Below are 20,494 nucleotides of genomic sequence, written 5' to 3'. Positions count from 1 at the left end.
CTCCTACTCACATGTACCTATTAATGTAAAGTGAAATTAATTCAAGTTAAGTAGAATTCCAAATTCAGGTCCTTAATCATCCTAACCATGTCTGAAATAGCATTTAGCTCAGAATATTCCCATCACCTACATACATTCTATGGAAGCACTGGGTACCTAATCCTGGACAAGAGTCACCTCCTCTGGGGAAGAAATGAGATCAGACGGATGGAAGAAAGGTGGACCCTTCAATGAAAGAAACTTTAGATTATTCAGTGTATCTCTAAGTTTTTATTTTTTTACACCAAGAATGTAACCATGTGCCACTTGTGAAAGCTGAAAAAAAAAATCAAGTCCTAAACTTGCTAGTTATTGAGAGGATGAAAAGGAAGGAACAGGTAGAGATGTAGACTAAATCTCTCTCCAAGTTTTATTGCCTATTTCTAATGCTCCCTATTTGACCTTGGCCAGAATTTAGGGAATAAACTCTGAAATGTCAAATACTTACTAGTATTTAATGAAGAATATTTACATTTAATAATAAAACTATTTGAGGTTATATGATACTGAATTTATATTTATTACTCTTATTACTATTATTACTTACAGGGGAAAAAATCAACACTCAAAGGCATGAAATTACATGGACCATGAACTATACATGAAGAAGATTTGGATAGAAGACAGAAGACTTTCTTTTTGGTCAGGCATTTCATCCACCTAGAAAGACTGTTGAGGTCTGAGTAGAAGACTAGTAGAGGTAGTTTTGCCATTGGAGAAAGACAGATATGCAACGCTATGTAGCAGTGATCAGCTGAGCAGGGTCACATTGTACACAGAGGTTGACCTTTCCATGGCTATGGGAGAGAACATTGGTTATGAGCCTGGTGCAGGATTAGAGTAGAAATGTTTGGCAGATACAATGATTGGCCTTTTCTGGTATTTTAACATTTAAAGGCTACAGATCAAACATAGGGAAAAAAGAGAGAGAAAATCAGATAAATCACCTCCTTTGAAATAAGGAAAGGAAGAAGAAAAATTGAAGACAGAAATATCTTTTCACATCTAAACAATCCTTGCTACTAGATTTTCAATGAAACTAAGCCTATGGGTCTCAGTAAATGGTGGAGGAAGTGAGGTTTTATTCCTAGTCACTGTTATTAGTTTTATTCCTTTACTTCTACCCATACCTATTTCTGTCTTATATTATTTAGGGAGAGAAAAAGATAATTCCTGTAGTAGGATGCAGTCTTTTAGAATGTGTCCTTTGTTTCTTGCTAAGAGGAAATCAAATGCAAAGAAGAAAGTTTCCCAAGTTACTAGCTCAACATAAGTGAATGGAAAAAAAAAAATAGAAGCTTTTCCTTCAAGTGCCTAACATTTATAAGCAGAAGGATGAATTAACAGAATGACAGGTGTTGGGAAATGACAAAGGAAACAGATTACTGATGGGAATCAAATTACTTAGTCTTCAGTTACATTCCAGGCATAAATAAAGTAAAACAATTAATCTCTTATTTCTGCCACCTGTAAATCTGCCAGGCATTGCATGCTCAATAGCATTAATGAATTGCAGTGGAAAGACAGGGCCTAATTTTTCTCTACTCTATAACTCCAAAACCACCATATTTGACAGCTGGAATCATCTGCTGTAATGTCTGTATGCCAGTCCACGAGAATGGCTTATATCCTGAAGAGTTCTCTCAATTTCACTGAAAGGGGGTAGAATGCTTTAACATTCATCATTATGGAAGAGGAAGAGGACATGATCTCACGCCCTTAAACTGTAAGCACTAAGATGTGGCTTATTTCTGGATTGTAGGGCAAGAGTAAGGATGCTCCCATCCTTAGTGAGGATGAATTGGAAAAACCTATCCTCTATCTTCTGCTGTTTCTGTTTGTTAAAAAGTCAGTAAATATAATGATTTCCTATTACCATTTTGGCATTTGGAAAAAAAATAAAATGAAGAAACAAACGACTATTATTTGTGGCATATGCCACTAAATTTTCATATTTTTTCTGGATCTCTTAACCATGATTACACAATTAGGCTTTTAGAAATATGTCTTCATATTGACAGATGGAAAAACCTGAGTAGGCACTAGAACATGAGAGAAATCCTAAGACGATTACACTCCTGTCATTATAAATTAGCTTGGAAGAGTCTGATTGCAGACCTATGCAACAATTCCTACCCTAAAACCATCCTGTATCCAAGGACATTCATCCAATTTCCAGGGAAAGCTTGTGGTATTTTCCTTGTTCCTGATACCTGACACAAATTTCACCCTCTATGTAGTTTTCTCTGATACATGCCTGGCCCCACTAAGTCATTGGGCATATGTGTGACCATCCCCATCCTTCCTTATTCTGAGGTTCTATGGAAATGCATTGGTAGAAGACCTCATGTAGATTCTGTTAAACCACAGACTTCCCCAATTTTTATAAGAAAAATTGGTTCTTTCTAACACAAGCATTATTTTCTTTTCAACACATATAACTCAAATGCAAAGACTCTTCTTGTTTATTTGTTTGGTATTTTCTCCCTCAAGACTGTCACACAGCACATTTGTTTCTTTTTAGGTCATACTTTTTTTGAGTGACTTAACAGTTAACCATAAGTCTTGTCATGACTACTGCAAGCAATTGGATTTTGTGTGATTTTTAATGAAGCCTTGTATTGTGATGTTGCAGTTTCACTTTTGGCTTGTGGTGATAACTTATTTGCAAAACACAATGAGGAGAAAGAGAGAGATGAAAGCTCTGGGGTCATTCTGGCTTATTCTTATGTTTAAATATGTTCTCAGCAGTTGTATCCTCTGTATCCCCCATAAAATAACTGAAAGCTGAATATTGCCTAGATATAAGAAAATGTGAATTGATTATGGCTTCTTAGAAATTCCATACCCCATAGAGCTGCCAGTAGTGTTTTCATCTCTTTAAAAATGTTTCCACTTTGATTCCTTTTTTCCCCTTTAGAATCAAGCTTTGTAGTTAATTGCTGATAACATCCTTTTTTTATTTAGTCTTATATTGAGCAATCAAGTTTGCTTTCTTCTCTATCTAGTTTCCAAAAATCTTGGCTATTTTAAGGATTTTTCCCCCTGAGGTTAGCGACTTTCCTACAGCTAACAACAAATGCATTAAATATCCATCCCAAGAAAAACAGCAATCTGAGTTTTAAAAAAAAAAAAAAAAAAACTTTCAAAAATATGTTCTCAAACTGAGTTTTGTAATTACGACTCTGGAGAATAACTTAAACTGTTTAAATCATCCAGGACACTTTCTCTAGGCATTTACACATTTTAAGATGCTGACTAAGACAATCTGAACACAGAAGCAATGGGTAGTTATAGCCTCCGCTTGATCTAGGACAGCTGTGTCCAACTTCACCCATTTCTAACATATCCTCTACTTACATCCAAAGTCTTTTTAAAAAATCAAAATAAATACTGTATATTGATCTCAAAAGCTATATAAAATATATAGGCTAGGGGCCAGGGAGAGAGGCATAGGTATCTGCTAGTACAGCCTGATATTGAACTTGTCAATTGTGACCTTCAGGTTTTAAGGGAATAACCAAAGAATAGGAGAGGGAATGCTGGAGAGGGAATGCAGATTTGGCTATGCGCCAATGGCCCAGGGTGTCCAGGGTGCCAATGAGTGAATTGGCCTAAGTGTTGGCAGATCTAAAAGGTGGAGTAAGGTTAAAAGTGGCTGAACAGTAAAGCTCATGGCAGAATCAGCTGGCCAACAGGCAGTGTCATGTTGCATTTATTCTTCCCTTTTATAATCTCTATCTTGTCTTTAATCTCTAGCCCATCACGTCTAGCCTTCTCCCTCATGTCCCCCCAAAATTATTAAATTGAAAAAAAAAAAACAAAAACAAAATGAAGACACATAAACAAGGGGAACATTTGATTCAACAGAAGAACTAAGCAGACAACAAAATCCCGTATTTTTTCTAAAGAACTATGAAAATACTCAAAGCATCTCTAGCTCTTTAAAGTAAAAGTGCAGGCCCTCAGAGAGATGGGAGCTTTACAGCAGACATTGAAAAAAGCAAGCAAAGAACACATCCACTGCCTCAGAGATCATTTTCACACTTTAGCTGGTTTAAGCAATCTTAGGAAAAAAGTAATACTTTTATTTTTCTACTGTGCTCATTTCTCTACCTTTTTAAACAGTTTTTAAGGGCAATATAAGTGATTGTGTCATTGTTTTCACAATTGCTACTAGAAGTATATTGGGATTTGGAAAAGCATCTCAGGTATAGACAAACTTGTCCAGTTGTTTTTGGTCTTTTGGACCTTGCTTCCCCTAATTTTTAAACCATTTACCCATTGTGTGTTACTTACTCACCAGCCCTCCGTTGGTGCCAGCATATTCATCCTTTCTCCTCATTTCCCTGTCAGGGAAATATTTGAGTTACATTTATGAAAAAAAAAAACAGAAATTGATTATTTCTTGGTTTTTATATTCCTAAAATGTTGACATTTGAAGAGTCCAATCCATAAGCTAAATGAATAATGCTTAGATGGCATATTTTTAAGGGCCAATGGAAATAAGGCAGATGGATTCCTCCGGAAACAAGCCATTGTAGGTTGTATTACCACTTTTGATTGTTAGGGAGACATTTCTTGAGGTTGGCAAGGTCAGATGAGATTGATTAAAGTTTAGTGATTTCACTATTTTCTTATTTGTAGGTGGCAGAGCATTAAACAAATATTCTTACTCATACCTAATGATCAAAGGAGCCAATTTCTAAATTTGTTCTCTTGAAAAGGGAGTCCTAGAACATTCTTAAGAAAAAGTTGCAGACTTCAAAGCTTTATAAGACATATATCATTAAAAAAAAACTTAAGAATGAAAATCTATTCAGCAATCAAAAGCAACATTCTATTTCTCAATCTATTGTCTGGAAATCTTTAAGATCGGAGACAATCAATATGCATCTTCCTGTCAGTTTTAGAAAGCATGCTTCTAAGGCATAGAAAACTTAGTCGAGATAAAACGATGTCCACAGAAGCAAATGTGCCCACTTGTTTTTTTTTTAATATAATAATATAACAAGCTGAGTATCTTCAGATTAGAGACTTGAAGTTTTAAATCTATCTCATTGTTAAAGTTACTCATGCCTCAAGAAATTTCACTGCAATGTTCTTTGAAGAGATTTTCTAAATTTAGAATATAATCTCTTTCACTAGAATGTCTTGCAAAACCTTATTATGATCCATTGAAATGTAAAAGGAAAATGTAAGGCGAAAGACTCCTATGAAAACACTCTTGATAGGTCATGAACATATTACACATATTTTCAAGTGTGTTCAACAATTTGGAGTTTTTCAACAATCTATGATACTGGAATTACATCCTTTAGGCATTTCTCCTTTGCCAGCTGGTACAATGCTAGACTGTCCATTTGCGGCTGCCAGAGAGATATTTCAAGGTGCTAGCCCTAGAAAGACACTCCATGTCTAGGTCCTGATCTTCTTTATTATTTAGCAAGGGGGCCCAGTGGTGTGCAAAAACCAGTTCCAGCCATATTCTCAGTGTGGAAGATTATTTCTGTCATATAATTCCAGCCATCTTCTCAGGCAGCTGTCTTCCCAGTTGGTGGGCCAGTTCTATGTAGCATATCCATTCCAAATCCTCTGACAAGTTTCTTCGCCTCAGCACACTGGATGTTCTGTGTTAGCCATACCCTCTTTGAAGAGATCTGGACTTACTCTCAAGAAGAACTTCTAAGTTCTCTGTTCTTTTATTCTGTTTCCTGACTGGACTCTTAACTGTTATACTAAAATTCTACTTTTGAAATAGCTTATTATCATGTCATAGAAAAGGGAAAACTGCCTCCCATTCTACATTAAAGAAATTATATGCTCATGGAATCATATGATCATTAATTATCTTAATAAATAGGAAATACACTAGCAAGTCATTAAAAAGCACTGAGAGAAAAGTTGTATTATGATAGACTAATAGTATTACTAAAAATAACATATATATTTGAGATTATTATATTTTATTACTATGGCTTGGAGCATAATATTATTTTTAAAAGTGACTTCTTATGAGAAGATTATATTCCCTTTTCTGAAATAACTATAAATTATATAATGGTTACTATATAAAGTGATTACAAAGTATTATAGTTTATAGCAGGCTAAAGTAAGAATAGGCATGTGAGAGGCTCAGTTTCATCAGCTCTGTGGCAAGAATCATAATATTTAGCTCTCAGGCCATTTCAAGTGATTATGATAGTGACTGTTAAGGCATGTAGTGCAACACCTACAATATAAGAGACAATAAAAGGACTGAATGATACATGTGAGAGAAGGTCCTTTAAAATTTCAAGTTGCTTTATTAGTGAGTGGCAGAACCAAGACTACAATTTGCAAGATTGCAATTTTAACTCCAAAGCCCATACTCTTGCTAATGTAGTAAGTATAATTTGGAAATGGAGAGTAGAATAGAAAGAGGCACATGGGAGGCAAGTGACACAGTATGTTGATGAACACGTCCTGTCCTCAGCAAATCTGAGTTATTTTGATGTGTTCTGATGTATATCTTGTGTAATTATAAACTGTAATATTACTGCACAGTGATTTCAAAGCACCTGCTACATTCCTTCTTTGCTAGCAACCACACATACTCCTGCCCCTGGCCCTTGCCAGTCCAGAAGCAGCTAGTACAGTGCTGGCAGCCAGTACACTGGGATCAGAACAACTCACTTCCAGAATGAAACACATCTGCCATCACTGCTAGATAGTGACAAGATCTGCAAATATCTTTATGTAACCCAAAAGGCTGGGAGCTAAGGAGGTAGCTAGGTAAGGTAGGCAAGAAAAAGCTGGGGCAGAAACTGAGGGAAAGGGACACAATACAGCCGTTTGAATTCAGCCAGGGTGTATTTAGCATAGCTACAGTTAGAAAATGCTGTAAGCTATGCTACATATAAAGGGCTGGATTTGAAAGCTCTATAGTTAATATAAAAGCAAATAATAATAAAACCAGAATAGCAGACATTTGATCCTAGCTACGATGTAATAGGAAGAACTTGAAATCCTATTATAACAGATGCATCAAAATGAAAATTAACATGCAATAAACACTGTCTCAAATGCACAGCTGATGCCTTGAAGAGTATCTCAAGGAGGCAGTGATGAAGACAAGAACTAAAAACAGAGCAATGTGCTCCTAGGCTTACCCTATGGCTGCACTGGGTGAAGTTATATGGTTATGGGTTCTCTATCAGGGATGTATGGGTCTTTCAGGTACGATTCACACAGACATGAGTCACGAGTTTTAAGAATTGAATACTGAAGTGTTCAAATAGCAGTGGCTGGACTCGTAAAGAGAGACACACTTAGTAAGAGGTTGCACTAGGGAAAAACATGTACCCATTGCCATAGGGGAGGTGCAAAAATTTTTCAAAGTCAGCATAGGCTGTATAAATTTGAACACCATATCCCTATGTAGTTCATGCCCCATCCATGCATTTGTGAGTGTAACTTTTTATCACTTTTACACAAAGTTAAATGAAAAGACCCTCCATCTATTTGAAATAAAACAATATTCTAAGTAACTTATAGTTTAAAAAATTCAGAGTATGTAATAACTAGGAAAAAGTTAGTACTAATAATGAAAACGTGTAAGAATGTATAGATATAAGTAGTTCCTAGAAAAAAGTATAGCCTTTAATATTTATATTGCAAAAGAATAAAATCTAAAAATTGTTAAGTATCTAAGTCAAGAAGTTAGATAAAAGGTATATAGCAAGGGGATCCCTGGGTGGCGCAGTGGTTTGGCGCCTGCCTTTGGCCCAGGGCGCGATCCTGGAGACCCGGGATCGAATCCCACGTCGGGCTGCCGGTGCATGGAGCCTGCTTCTCCCTCTGCCTATGTCTCTGCCTCTCTCTCTCTCTCTCTGTGACTATCATAAATAAATAAAAATTAAAAAAAAATATTTAAAAAAAAAAAAAGGTATATAGCAAAACATTACATCATAATGTTGAAATTTATAACCATTCCCTTTAGAGTCTATTTAACATTGTACTGCATGTGTACTGCATGTGTTCACATAGTAAAATGGGAATAAAAATATTTGAAAAGAAATGCATACACATATCATTTATGACTTAAAATATGATCATATACATAGAAAACTCAAGAGAAGCAAGTACTCAACACTAATCAGCATTAGTAGCTTATATGTAGTAAGTCTGCTACATAAAATTAATTTGACTCAACACACAGTCAACAAAAAGTTAAAAAAATGCACTCTTAAGGCAGTTATTTTAATAAATTAGTGAAATATATGTGGAACAAAAATGCAGAAAATCTTTTTGTAGAAAAAGTATAAACCTTTAATGCAAGTCATGATAAAAACATCCAAATATGGACAGAGTCCTCATTCGTAGATGGGGATACTCACTAACACAGAAATGGAAGGGATTTCCAAATTTTCTATAGAAGTTAGATTATTGAACAAAATCTTACATAGAAAGACAAAGAACCTAATATAGTTCGGCATATTTCATAGAAAAAGTTGGTGAGGGAAATTATACTCACACCTCAAGATATGTATTCCACTAATGTTCACTGAAAACAATTCATGTACCAAATGTTAAGAGCTTACAATAAATCAATGAACAAAACTGATGGAGATCTCTGACTCCATAAAGATTCATTCTACTTGAGGAAGTTGTAAGATAACTAAGAGTGTTGTATTTTTCAGGATTAGACATGAGAAAAAGGGATAAGAATAGAGTCCAGAGATAAAGCAACACATATGTGGAAAATCACTAAATGATAAGGGGAATAGTATATATTAGTAATTAAATATTTAATAGGTAAGGCAGAAACAATAATTCATTCACATAAAAAATGAAATTAGAACCTTACTTCACATTATACAAAAATTAATTCTGGGTCAATTAAAGACTAAATAAGAAAGACTATAGTGTATTTATTGTTGGAAAAAAGATATCAACTAATTTTCACACATTGGATTATAATTTTTATTAAATATTAGTAACAAATACAAACCAATGATGGAAAATATTGATCCATTTGACTATAAAAACCAACAAAAAACACAAAGTGCTCAGGACATCAAAATATCATTTAAAAAGTGAAAATATAGACCATAGACTTGGAATAGATACTTGTCACACATTTAATAAACACAGAATAGGTATCCAGAATATATAAAGAACCACTAAAATGCAATAAGAAAAAGGCAAGCATTTCAATTGAAGAAGATAAAGGACATTAGCAAACATTTCACAGAAGTGAAAACCCAAATGGCTAATAAACATGTGAACAGATGTTGATGTTAATAGCAAGCCATAAAATGCAAATTAAAACAAGGCATTATTTTACATCCATCCGATTGGTAAAAACAAAATGTTGACAATAACAAATGTTGTTAAAAGTGTCTAGCGGAAAAAGTTCTCGTCACATGCTTGTGGGCATCTGAATTGTTGCAATCATTTTGAAGAGCAATCTGTCAGGATCTGGTAAAACAGAAGTAGAAATTATAAGCAATTATCTCACAAGAAGGCTCACTTTCTGGGACTGTATCTGCAGGTATACTATAAGACACGAACAGAAAAGCTTTTATTAAAACAATATTTTTAGTTGGAGTAAACTATAAACAATCTTAATCACCAATGAACAGAATAAAAAAATAAATGAGTGTGAATGAATTGATGTTTATATAATTAAATACTGTATAGTCACTAGTGAACTAAGGTTTCATTTATTGATAGTGAGGAATTGCAAAACATAATATTTAACATTAAATCACAATGTCCAGTACAAAATGTTACAATATTTCAAAGTTTAAACATGGAAATAATTACACACACACATGCACACACATTGAACGTATAAAACACCAGTGTCAGATTTTCTCTGTGTATAGAGGTAAAGAACAAGACTGGTGAAGTACAACTTCTAAGGGTCTGCAGACTCTATGTAGTAGTTTTACCTCATCAAAAACTATGAAGCAAATATGGTAAGATACAATTTGATAAATTTAGATGAGTATTCAGATATTTATTAGTATTCTTTTTGCTTGAAATTCTTTCAAGATTTTACTGATATCCCTTAAAAAACAAAGAAGAGCAGTCATAGATTGGGGTGCATTTCAGTTCTTAGATACTCAGGCTAAGAGTTAGGAACTGGCCCTGATGCTCAGCCAGACAATATTTGAGAAGAGATTAGAATATATATTTTGGAAGGAAAAAAGACAAACCTTCAACATCTCTTTAGATCTTTTCCCTGAATGATGATAAATAACTTTAAATATATGAAGGTTTCTAGGTGTTATCTATGATTAAAGCAGGAAAGTTTCAGCTTAAAGAGTCAGAGCCATTTCTAGCAATGCCAGCAAAAGGCAAAGAGAAGGGGACAATTACTAAAAGTTAACTGTGTTCTACCCAGGGCAGTAAGTACTCCGCTCAGTTTATTCCTTCTTATCTGGCTAACCCAGGGAGTTGTTCTTCCTTGTTCAATGTCTGATGGTAGCAACAAGAATGGTAACAAATGCTAGGATGCAAGATGGATAGTAGGAAAAATCTCTGACGTCCAATTTATTTCCTAGGAAATGCAGCTGCTTTGAATTACACGTTAGGACAGAAAAAAATAAATGAGGAAACCGAAAGAGGCAAGGAAGTCGGAAGCAATGAAGTTTTCATCCTTGGTCTGGGAAATAGGATATCTGGAATCTATTCTCCTCTATTCTGTTAAATAATTGCTTTTTCTTAGGCAAATTCCTTACCCTTTGGGGATTTCAGTTTCCTCATTTATAATATAAGAGCATTGCATGTTGACTGTCTTTTAAAGTCCCATATGCTTAAAAATTCTAAATCTCCTGGAGATTATCATCTTTCTGACATGGAGTTGGAGAGGAATGAATAACTATCATGCCTAACTAACATCCCCTAAATAAACTCCTTGTTAGTCCAAGTCCAGTACTTTACTATAGTCAGTTCAGCAATGCCACACAGTCTTTAGCTTTGGACATGGTATAGTTTTCCAATGGCACTTATTGGCACTTATTATTAATTCACTCATTTTCCTGATGAGGTAGGATCCCTATGGTTACCTCTGCTGGTTAACTGACTGATTATTTAAGAATTTGGTATTTGTATTTTTAAAAAGTTTTTAATTTAAATTCTAGCTAGTTAACTTACAGTGTAGTATTAGTTTCAGGTTTATAATATAGTGATTCAACACCTGCATACAACACCTGGTGCTCATCACAACACGTGCCTTCCTTAATACCCATCACCTCTTTAACCTATTCCCCAGCCCAACCCAGATCCCCAAGAATTTGGTATTTGTTTTGTTTTTAGATTTTTAAAATTCATTTATTTGAGTGAGAGAGAAAGAGAGAGAGAGAGAGGAGAGAGAGAGAGACAGAGAGAGAAAATATGTGCGGAGTGAGTGTGTGTGTGGGGGGGGGGGGGGCGGAAGGGGAAGGATAGATGAGGAAAGAATCTCAAGCAGACTCCACATTGACCATGGAGACTGACGCAGGGCTCTATCTCATGATACCTAGATCATGATCTGAACCAAAACCAGGTGTCAGAGCTTAACCAACTGAGCAACCCAGGTGACCCCAAAACTTGTTATTTGAATAAAACACTTTCATTGATGTTAATGGCAACAAAGACATTTCCTATTGCTAACGCCCTTTTGACAATTACTGGCGTGTGACACATTCAGGAAATCTCTGCTTGGTCCAGCTTTTACAAGAACTGACTGTGCTCCATAAATTACCGGCCTCAATCTCAGGCCTAGGCACTCATTAAGGGAGGAACGCTGAGGACAGGTTTCACTCCTCTCTGCTTATTACTATACGGAATTGTACTTATCTGTTAAATTGTTTGATGATATGACAACGTTTGAATCTAATGGTTCTCTGGTCAAACTAAAGATTTCAGAGTTCCCTAAGATAAGCCACATCAGGCTTCTAAATTGGGAAGCCTCTCCGTGGATCACATTTCAGATATAGATTATACGAATGATCCGACATACCCGTGTATCAGCTCACTAACAGAAATGTGTAGGAATGTATCCAGATGCAGTTGGCATCTTAGTTTTGTGTGTAAGTGATATCTGTGCTTTACTGAAGCTAAACACTTTTCCACACCAAGCTGCACAATGATGATTGCAAACCGGGGAGCAGCGGCTTTGGTAAATGAAAGCAATACTAACGGAGTTCAAAATGCTGTGTTAACAGTTCAGTGATCATTTTATGGGAATCACATCTACTATATGTCTTCATATGGTGACAAGGAATCTTTCCTCACTGAAAATAAGGCTAAACTCATCAGTAAAGAGGAAAGAAACACTATAAAGATAGAATAACAAACACTTCGGACTCCAGCTGATACACAATTTGGTAATCGCACTATTACAATAGTCAAAATTTATCCAGCACTTATTATTATCTTCCAGGCCTTTATTCTAAGTCTTAAAATGTGTGTTCTCAATGAACACTCACAGAAACTCTGTGAATTAAGAAACCATTATTATCTCTTTTATGTTGATAATACAAACCAGAGTGGTCAGGGAATTTGACCAAGGTCACACAAATGGTAAGTGACAGCACAAGGACATGACTCCACACAGCCTGGGGTGAAGCTAGCACTTGGGTACAATTCCTACAAAAGTAGTATTTGTTACCCTTCTAAAAAAACAAATATTGCTAGCCATATGAACCAAAGGAAGAATTCTTTGAAAATAAAACTATTTTATGTATTTTTCTGCTTGTTTATGTCTCATGAAGTTCTATCGGAAAAATGCTCAAACTGTGAAACCCAAGTAAAAACCTTTATTTTTGGCATATCTTTCATAGTCACATCCAGTTTCAGACAACATAGCCCATCAGCCAATTTTTTTCTTCCTACCTGATTTCCACTGAAACTACAAGTTAACATAATTATGATTTGAAAAACAATGGGCAAAAGAATGTATTATGGTTTAAAATATCTCAAGTCAGAGGTTTCCCAGCTATTGGGAGACTTCCTAACACTGCTCGCTCTCAAAAGGCCATAGTCCTAGAATCAAAGTCCTTGCCATACATATGTTCTATTTCCCCTTTTGTCCTTTTCAGTAGAACAAGTGCATTCTCAAAATCCAAAATATTCTCTATTTTAATGTGAATCTGATTGTGGGCACAAATTTTGCAAGATGTCCTCATTTTATTTTATTTTTTTGAGGGATGCACAGATTATTAATTTACTATTTTTAATGTAAAATATATCAAATATGCAAGTGCCTAAAACATATACAATTAACAAATACAAGTGACACAATCATACTCATTCTGGCAAACTTATTAATTTTTCCAATTATTCACTCTCCCATTCTGAAAGAGATGTCCTCATTTTAATACATAGGTTATTGTATAAAAGTTGTTACAAAGTTTATAATAGGAATAGCTTTCCTCACAGAAATAATTTTATAAATGGCAATATTTTCAAGGCAAGCTATACAAGGGTATTTAAACTACTGTCTATTGAAGTTTCTTGCTAAAGTTATAGTCTTTTCCCAAAGTTGTTTTTAATAGCATTTCATAGAAAATGTATTTCTTAACATGAAGAGGACACATCTTCCTACTTGTTAATGTTGAGGGTATAGTTAGACAGATTGACATGAGAGAGACTTTATTGGCACTAGGAACATGTTAAGGGGGCTTCTTCCACTTAGTAAAACCATCTATTTTGATACAAAACAAAATAAATGATAACAACAAACTGTGAGTAATCTAAATGTCTGTCTATTCATCTCTCTCTCTCTCTCTCTCTCTCTCTCTCTCTCTATATATATATATATATATATATATATATACCTAATACTGTTATAAGAGTGTTAAGTAATTTAACTTATTGGAACATCACAACAACTTGATGGACTAGTTTTTATTATTATTATTATTATCCACATTTTACTGATGAGGTGGAAGATACTGCTAGACTGCATGATTTGCTCAGGTTCATACAGTGATGAGTGGTGGAATTGGTCTATGCAGTCAGACTCCAGAGTCTGTATTCTGACCACTATGCATCTGCTACTTGGTCACTTTAAGACAGAGCTACTCATGCGATCCAGTCTGCCATGGGTGAGATTGAGAGCTTCAATTCAGGTACTCCGTATGTTTGGTTTTTATAAATGGAATAGTTATATGTTGAGTTTTCAGAGCCCTGGGTTCTCTTTATTCATTAATATATAATCATGATTCCCTTCCTCATTTCCCCTGTCACTTGTTCTGTTCATTTCTTCTGGCCACAGAGAAAACGTCCCAAGTTCGACTCTTTTTTTTGTTTGTTTTCCAAGTTCAACTCTTGATTTTAGAGTTGAACAGCTTTCAAAATCATCTAGGGTTTCATTCTAGAACTCCCAGATTATTTTTCACCAAAGTATTTTTGTGATTAGGATCTCTTTCCCTCTCTGTACTCTAAGAAGTTTCAAGGGATCTGGAAACCCCTGGAATTATATACATGTTTCTGGAAAAATGGTAAATGACTAAACTGATTATCAGAGTAGCTTCTTGATCTTATCACCTGAAGATCGTATGATCAATATGATTTAAGAAATGATCAATATGCTTGTTTGCAGTCATCATAACAGAAGACAAGGGGGTATATAGACTCTCTGATTAAGCAATTCCATTTTAGAGAATGTCCATATGCATAGTATTGCTAATAAGCAGCAAGTACCCACAGAACACTTATTTCTCTAATTACATTTTATGGAACATTTGTGTTTCTCAAGATGTTTTACATATTCTACACATAGCTTCATACACACTCACCCATTTAATAGAATCACAGGAGGGATTTTCTACTCTTTTCTCCTCTCAGAAATTCACAACTAAAATATGAAAAGCCTTGTGCAGTAGAAACCAATTTAACTATTTAATTTAGCAATCTCCAAAAGTATTTGATCTATAAAGTACTTTTTTTATGAAGTGATTTGAAAAATTCTCTCTTCAACTAGAATAATTACACAGAAGGATTTGTGATATTTTAATATATGTACTATTTTTGTTAGGATATTTCAAAAATTGTGTTTGCTATAGTCATGATGGTAGTATTTGAACCAGGTACAGGAACACAGACCTCTCTACAATTATTCAAGTGAAAAGATATCTGTGACTCTATGATCAGCAAGAAGAAAGTGGCATTTCCCTTTACCTATATTTAATTGCTGATGAGGCAGCAGTGGGCACTTTTCAAAATGCTGCTGTATGCAACAGCTGTGCAATCATTCATTTTAATTAAATCATTTCTAAAAAGGGTCCTTAGAAAAATCACATAATGCCCTCTTGAGTATTTTCTATAGATCAGGTCCATTGTGATGAATGGTGTGCTCACATATTCACTTGCTCCTTATCTAGTTTACAGAATAACAAAATTCATCAGCACAAAAATTTGTAGGAATGCAAACCACGCTGGCAAAAAAAAAAAAATTGAAGTTTTATCATCTTTACATTATTTCTAGATGTTTTAGTTTTTCTTTTTTCAGCATCTTTTCATTGCTACATCTTTTTTTCATCTGTCTACTAAGAAGGATTTTAGAAAGGCTAAGCAGCATCATAAAATCTTATTGCTTGAAGCTCTCCTTCTGGCTTCCCATGGCTCAAGAGTCTTCCTTGCAGAGTCACTGTGAGGGAAGGCCTCCCTTCACATCCTCCCTAGAATCTGTTCCATTTGAATAGATAATCATTCAGCTGTAGCTAGCAGCTGCTGCCTAATGTAGTCTCTAAACCTAATGCAGATTCCTAAGGGACTTACAAAGTCATTTAAGAATCTGTCTTGGTGGAGCATGTGAGAGTTGCTCAAAGACTGTAGTGTGTACTGAGGCAGCACACTGCCTCTCCCTTCCTCGTGACCATGCCGCTGAAGTACTGCCACGATTTTAGTATTCAGATAAAGTTGGCTTCGTTCATCTTAGCTCTCAGCCTCAGTTCACAGAGGGTGAAAGCAGACCACAATTGTGTCCCCACTTCTATCTTGTGTGCCAAAAAGTACATAGCACATGATATGCTTTTAGTACCGTCATCATTTTTGTCAAATAAAATCTTTGGTGGATCCTGAGCTGATTATAAACAGAACTGCCCTGTTAGAAGAAAGGCTTGGACACTGAAATCAATCTACTTATCTTATTTCCATATATACTCAAGCCTGAGGCACCTCTGTGGAATTCCAAACATCTGAGAAAGAAAACACTTTAGAACATGGGCACCTAGAAAACCTCACTACCTGAAAATGCAATTCCATTATATTCTTTTACATATAAAATTGTATCCTTAGGGAATATGGCAGGACAAAAATGAATGGGAAATACATTAATCAAATTATTGTTTTGATTGAATCAACTGTAGCACTTCTTTTACAAAAGTAGACTGAACCTTCTAAGAATTTAGAACCCAGAAATCATGTGAATATGGTTTAAATGCGTGACCTTCAGATTATAATTTCTAAGTTCCTCAGTGACAACAAACTTTGCATTATTGCTAAAGCATACAGTTAATATCAAGACCTTCATTTTTTTTTTTTTTTAATGTTATGTGCTTTCCCGTCAATTGGAATACCTTGAACTTCTTCACTTGGTAAACAAGAGCTTATCCTTAAGACCTAACATAAGTTTCATCTAGCTAATACATGACCAAGGTAAAAGACTCAATGCAAAAGGACAACTGCTAGCAGTGACTAAACTATTCAGTCTCTTTTACGGTCACTGATAACTTGTAGATTTCTCATTTTACTATGACTGACTGATTTTGCATATCTGTTTAGCAATCCTCATAATAGCTTCTAGCAGCTGCATAAAAATGTGATTTACATGAAATGATACATACTGGTTGCCAAAATAAACAGATAGCCTAAGGTTTCACAAGAGAAAGGAAGAAATAAGAAATGTAACTGGCTATATATATATATATATATATATATATACATATACATATATATATAAAATCAGGCATCTAAAAGCCACAACTATGGAAAAGAAATACATGATGAACAGTAAAATCATTTTTAATTACTGTAAATCAGACTCCAGTAGTTAAATGTAAAATGCTACTACATTTGTTATATGATTTCTTTTACATTTTAAAGTCATTATTATATGAAACATTGGATCATCACACTAGATGAAGATTCTCCTGCTACAGAAACTTAAGAAAGCCATTATTAGCAATGCCTGCATTAAATTCCTCCATGCTTTTATTATCTATATAATAAATAAGTTATTATAAATCCTCCCTGATTTCTGAATATCCTCTGAAAGATAAAGTCTTAATTTGAATCCAAAGGACATCATTGATTAAGATCAAGCAATGAACTCACAAAGACCACAAAGTAACAGAAGAAACAAGCATGCATGATATGAGGAATTTTAAAATCATTGCCCATATTCACATCCTCAGTGTTGTCTCTGCTCCACTGATGTTGTTTTTAGCTCTATGACTTGCAGTTAGCCATATGACAAACTGACCAGCTTCCACTTTAAAGCAAAGACTACAGGGGCACGGCCAGTTTCTGCCAACTGTACCCTTCTGCTTTCCATCATAAGGAGATCATATTCCAGACAGTCACATCCTCTGATTCCCATAATGAGAAGACATTTGGAGAAGACTGAAAGGTAATATCCTATAACAGCCTCAGCAAACAGCCACAGCCACTGATCGGCACTGCACCAGAGACAGAGATTGGTCTGCTTAGCAGCGTAGCTAACACATACTAAGAACTCAAGAAACTTCAGCTACCATTATCACTTGGCTACTATCACTGGAGAAATAACCCAAATAAGTAAGAAGAGAGGATCCATTATATAAATTATTTTGGTATAGTATGAACCAATGAGACAGAACAGAAAACCCAGCATTAGACTTTATTACAAAGAAAACTTAAGTATTTGATGAATGCCAAATAACAATAAAAGAATTTGAAAGAATATACATTAGAATAGATTTTTTGCTATGAAACTAGGAAAATAAAAACAACAAAAAAGGTAACATTTCTAGTGAGCATAAATTAGGATATCACCTTCACGTATATTTAACATGAGAGTAAAAATTTGGTACCGACTATATAGAAAGCTATTTGTTGATATGCATCAGTTATCTAATCATTCAATAATGTTTACAATGTAAGTAAAATTTGCATAATTTCAAAAAGGGATGAATTTCTTAATAGCACTTTTAATAAAATGTATTAACAAAAAACTGTCTAAAATAGGGCAATGGCTTCAATAAATCTGTTTATTTGAAATTATTGTATTAATAAATTAGATTTTCTAAGAATATCTAAGAAATACAAATCATTCATAATGACAAAAAAAATCCAGGATATGAAACTGACTATTATGTATGATCTAAATTTTATAAAACTTTTGACAGATATAGCCATGGATATGATATAGACAAACTATAACAACTAGCCCCAAATAATACAGTGTGATTAACAACTGCTGAGTGGTAAAATTCATATATATTTTTCCTTTTTCTTTATATTTTAAATTAACTCCACTTATTGTTTATAAAAGAATAAAAAACATATTATATAAAAGGAATAATCTCATGTTTTTAAAGAGTACTAGGTATATTTTACTCTTTAAAAAAAGCTTTAATGACTCTTTAAAAAAAGCTTTAATGACTTTTACTAAATATTTTACCTCAAATTACAATTTCAACTTTACATACACCTATCTGAATGTTGTAACATTCTAACCACTTTTTTCTCTGATTCTTTATTCATTAACTGCTTAATATTCAGAATTTATAGTTTTGCAGAACACAGAACTTTATGTATTGATAGAAAAGAAAAGGCAGTTGAAATCAGAATACTTGAATTGCAGATGGTCTCACCTGATACTTTGCCCTAATTCTGGGTACCTTCCATGCTAAGGCATTCTCGAAGAAAAAATACCTTGCAGTTCATTTTTTCCCCAATAAATAACAAATTATTTCTTAAGAATTTCAAGACGATTAAAAATTGCTCAATGTTTCTCAGATCATAGAACATCATCTGAAAATCATTGCAGCCATCTGTTCTCAATCACAAGAGATGTGAGAGAACGGTTAGTAAAGATACACTGAACACCCCAAGCTGTAACAAGGAAATACCTCTACATAGGCTAAAGACGACTTATTTCATTGACCTAAAAACCATTCCATTTTTATCTACAATGTATTCTACATTTTCCTTGTATTAATTTAGTATGGCTAAATTGGGTTGTGGTAACATAAAACCCCTCAGTGATTTGTTAATACAAAGGTTACTTCTTTTTCTTACAACATCTCCAAAATGAGTCTCTTCAGTCAGGTCTTTACTTCAGGACCCAAAATCAAATATTTTTGGTTTTGCGGGCCATTTGGTCTGTATCTCTATGGCTCACCAACTTGGTTCACCAACTCATTAAACTCTGATGTAGTGCAAAGGCAGTCATACACAAACAGTGTAGCTGTGTTTTAATAAAACTGTATTTACTAAAACAGGCAGCTCTACTGGGAGCCACAGTTTGTGAATATGAATTCTAAGTGGCCAGGTATGTGAACATCTGGGAGTAGAGTATATGGGCATGGGGTGTACCATTTACAAAGGCCCTGGGGTGGGGAAAAACACTTTGTGTTCTTACAGAATAGAGAAAAGGCCAGTCACTAGAACACAGTGTGTTAGAGTTTGCAGTTATAAGCTAAGAGAGGTGCAGATTATATAAAGTTTCACAGGCCACGTTACAAACTTTGAGTTTTATTCTAAGTGGAACTGGAAGACCCCTGAGTCTTCGAAACAGAGGGACAGCATAATTGGATTGACTAAAAAATGACTATCCAGGATGCTACGCAGAGGAAAGACTGAGAGGGAGGGCAAAAACAAGGAAGGAGGTTATTGTGGTTACATAGGATAAAAGTAATGGTGCTCTGGACTAGCCATGGAGATGAAAAAACTGAGTAGATTCAACACATTTTAAAGTTAGAAAGGTTAAACTAACAGAGTATAAGGAAGACAAAAGATACCTAGACCTCTAGAATTTTGGGTTTGAGCACATGGGTGGGTGATGACGTCCTGCAGCTTTTCCTACTCCTACAAAATAAATGTGGAAGTTTAAACAATTACCTGGAGATGTTAGGCAAAAAGAGCCCTTCTATTCAAAACAGAGTCATGGTATATCCTATGACTGCTTCACTTCCCTATTGATTTTGCCTTTTTGTAAGTAAAAATTAAACCCACTTTAGCTCACCAAATCTCCCAACTGGCAAAGTTTGGCTTTCTGATTTCAGAAACAAACAGATTCCCAAGACAGATAAAACTGTATGCTTCTTAATGCACATTCCAATCAATGTTCAGATATGTACCCCCAAAGCCAAGAGGCTAGTTTTTGCCATTTTTTTCTATAGAGTTAGAACATGTATGCATTTATCCAATAGATTATTTCTTGAAAGTACTGTATATACTGAGAACACAGTCGTGCAGCAAAATTAAAGCCCAT

The 20,494-nt window shown here is 34.7% G+C and overlaps 2 long non-coding RNA genes across 3 annotated transcripts in view; one reads left to right on the top strand and one right to left on the bottom strand.

The window, feature by feature from the left end:
• The window catches only part of LOC102153412, a 43,792-nt gene extending 42,426 nt beyond the window's left edge, over positions 1 to 1,366 (top strand). For both annotated transcript variants that reach the window (XR_005369234.1, XR_005369235.1), the window contains exon 4: positions 589 to 1,366. This is a non-coding gene — a long non-coding RNA (uncharacterized LOC102153412). The remainder of the gene's footprint in view (positions 1 to 588) is intronic.
• Positions 1,367 to 9,054: 7,688 nt separating this feature from the next.
• Positions 9,055 to 20,494, bottom strand: part of LOC111098832 — a 114,943-nt gene continuing 103,503 nt past the window's right edge. The window contains exon 4 of the long non-coding RNA XR_005369727.1: positions 9,055 to 9,501. This is a non-coding gene — a long non-coding RNA (uncharacterized LOC111098832). The remainder of the gene's footprint in view (positions 9,502 to 20,494) is intronic.

The sequence above is a fragment of the Canis lupus genome, chromosome 14 (assembly GCF_011100685.1).
Source record: "Canis lupus familiaris isolate Mischka breed German Shepherd chromosome 14, alternate assembly UU_Cfam_GSD_1.0, whole genome shotgun sequence".
Classification (NCBI taxonomy): domain Eukaryota; kingdom Metazoa; phylum Chordata; class Mammalia; order Carnivora; family Canidae; genus Canis; species Canis lupus.
Note: the sequence above shows the minus strand (reverse complement) of the source record. Positions and strands in the feature narration are given on the sequence as shown.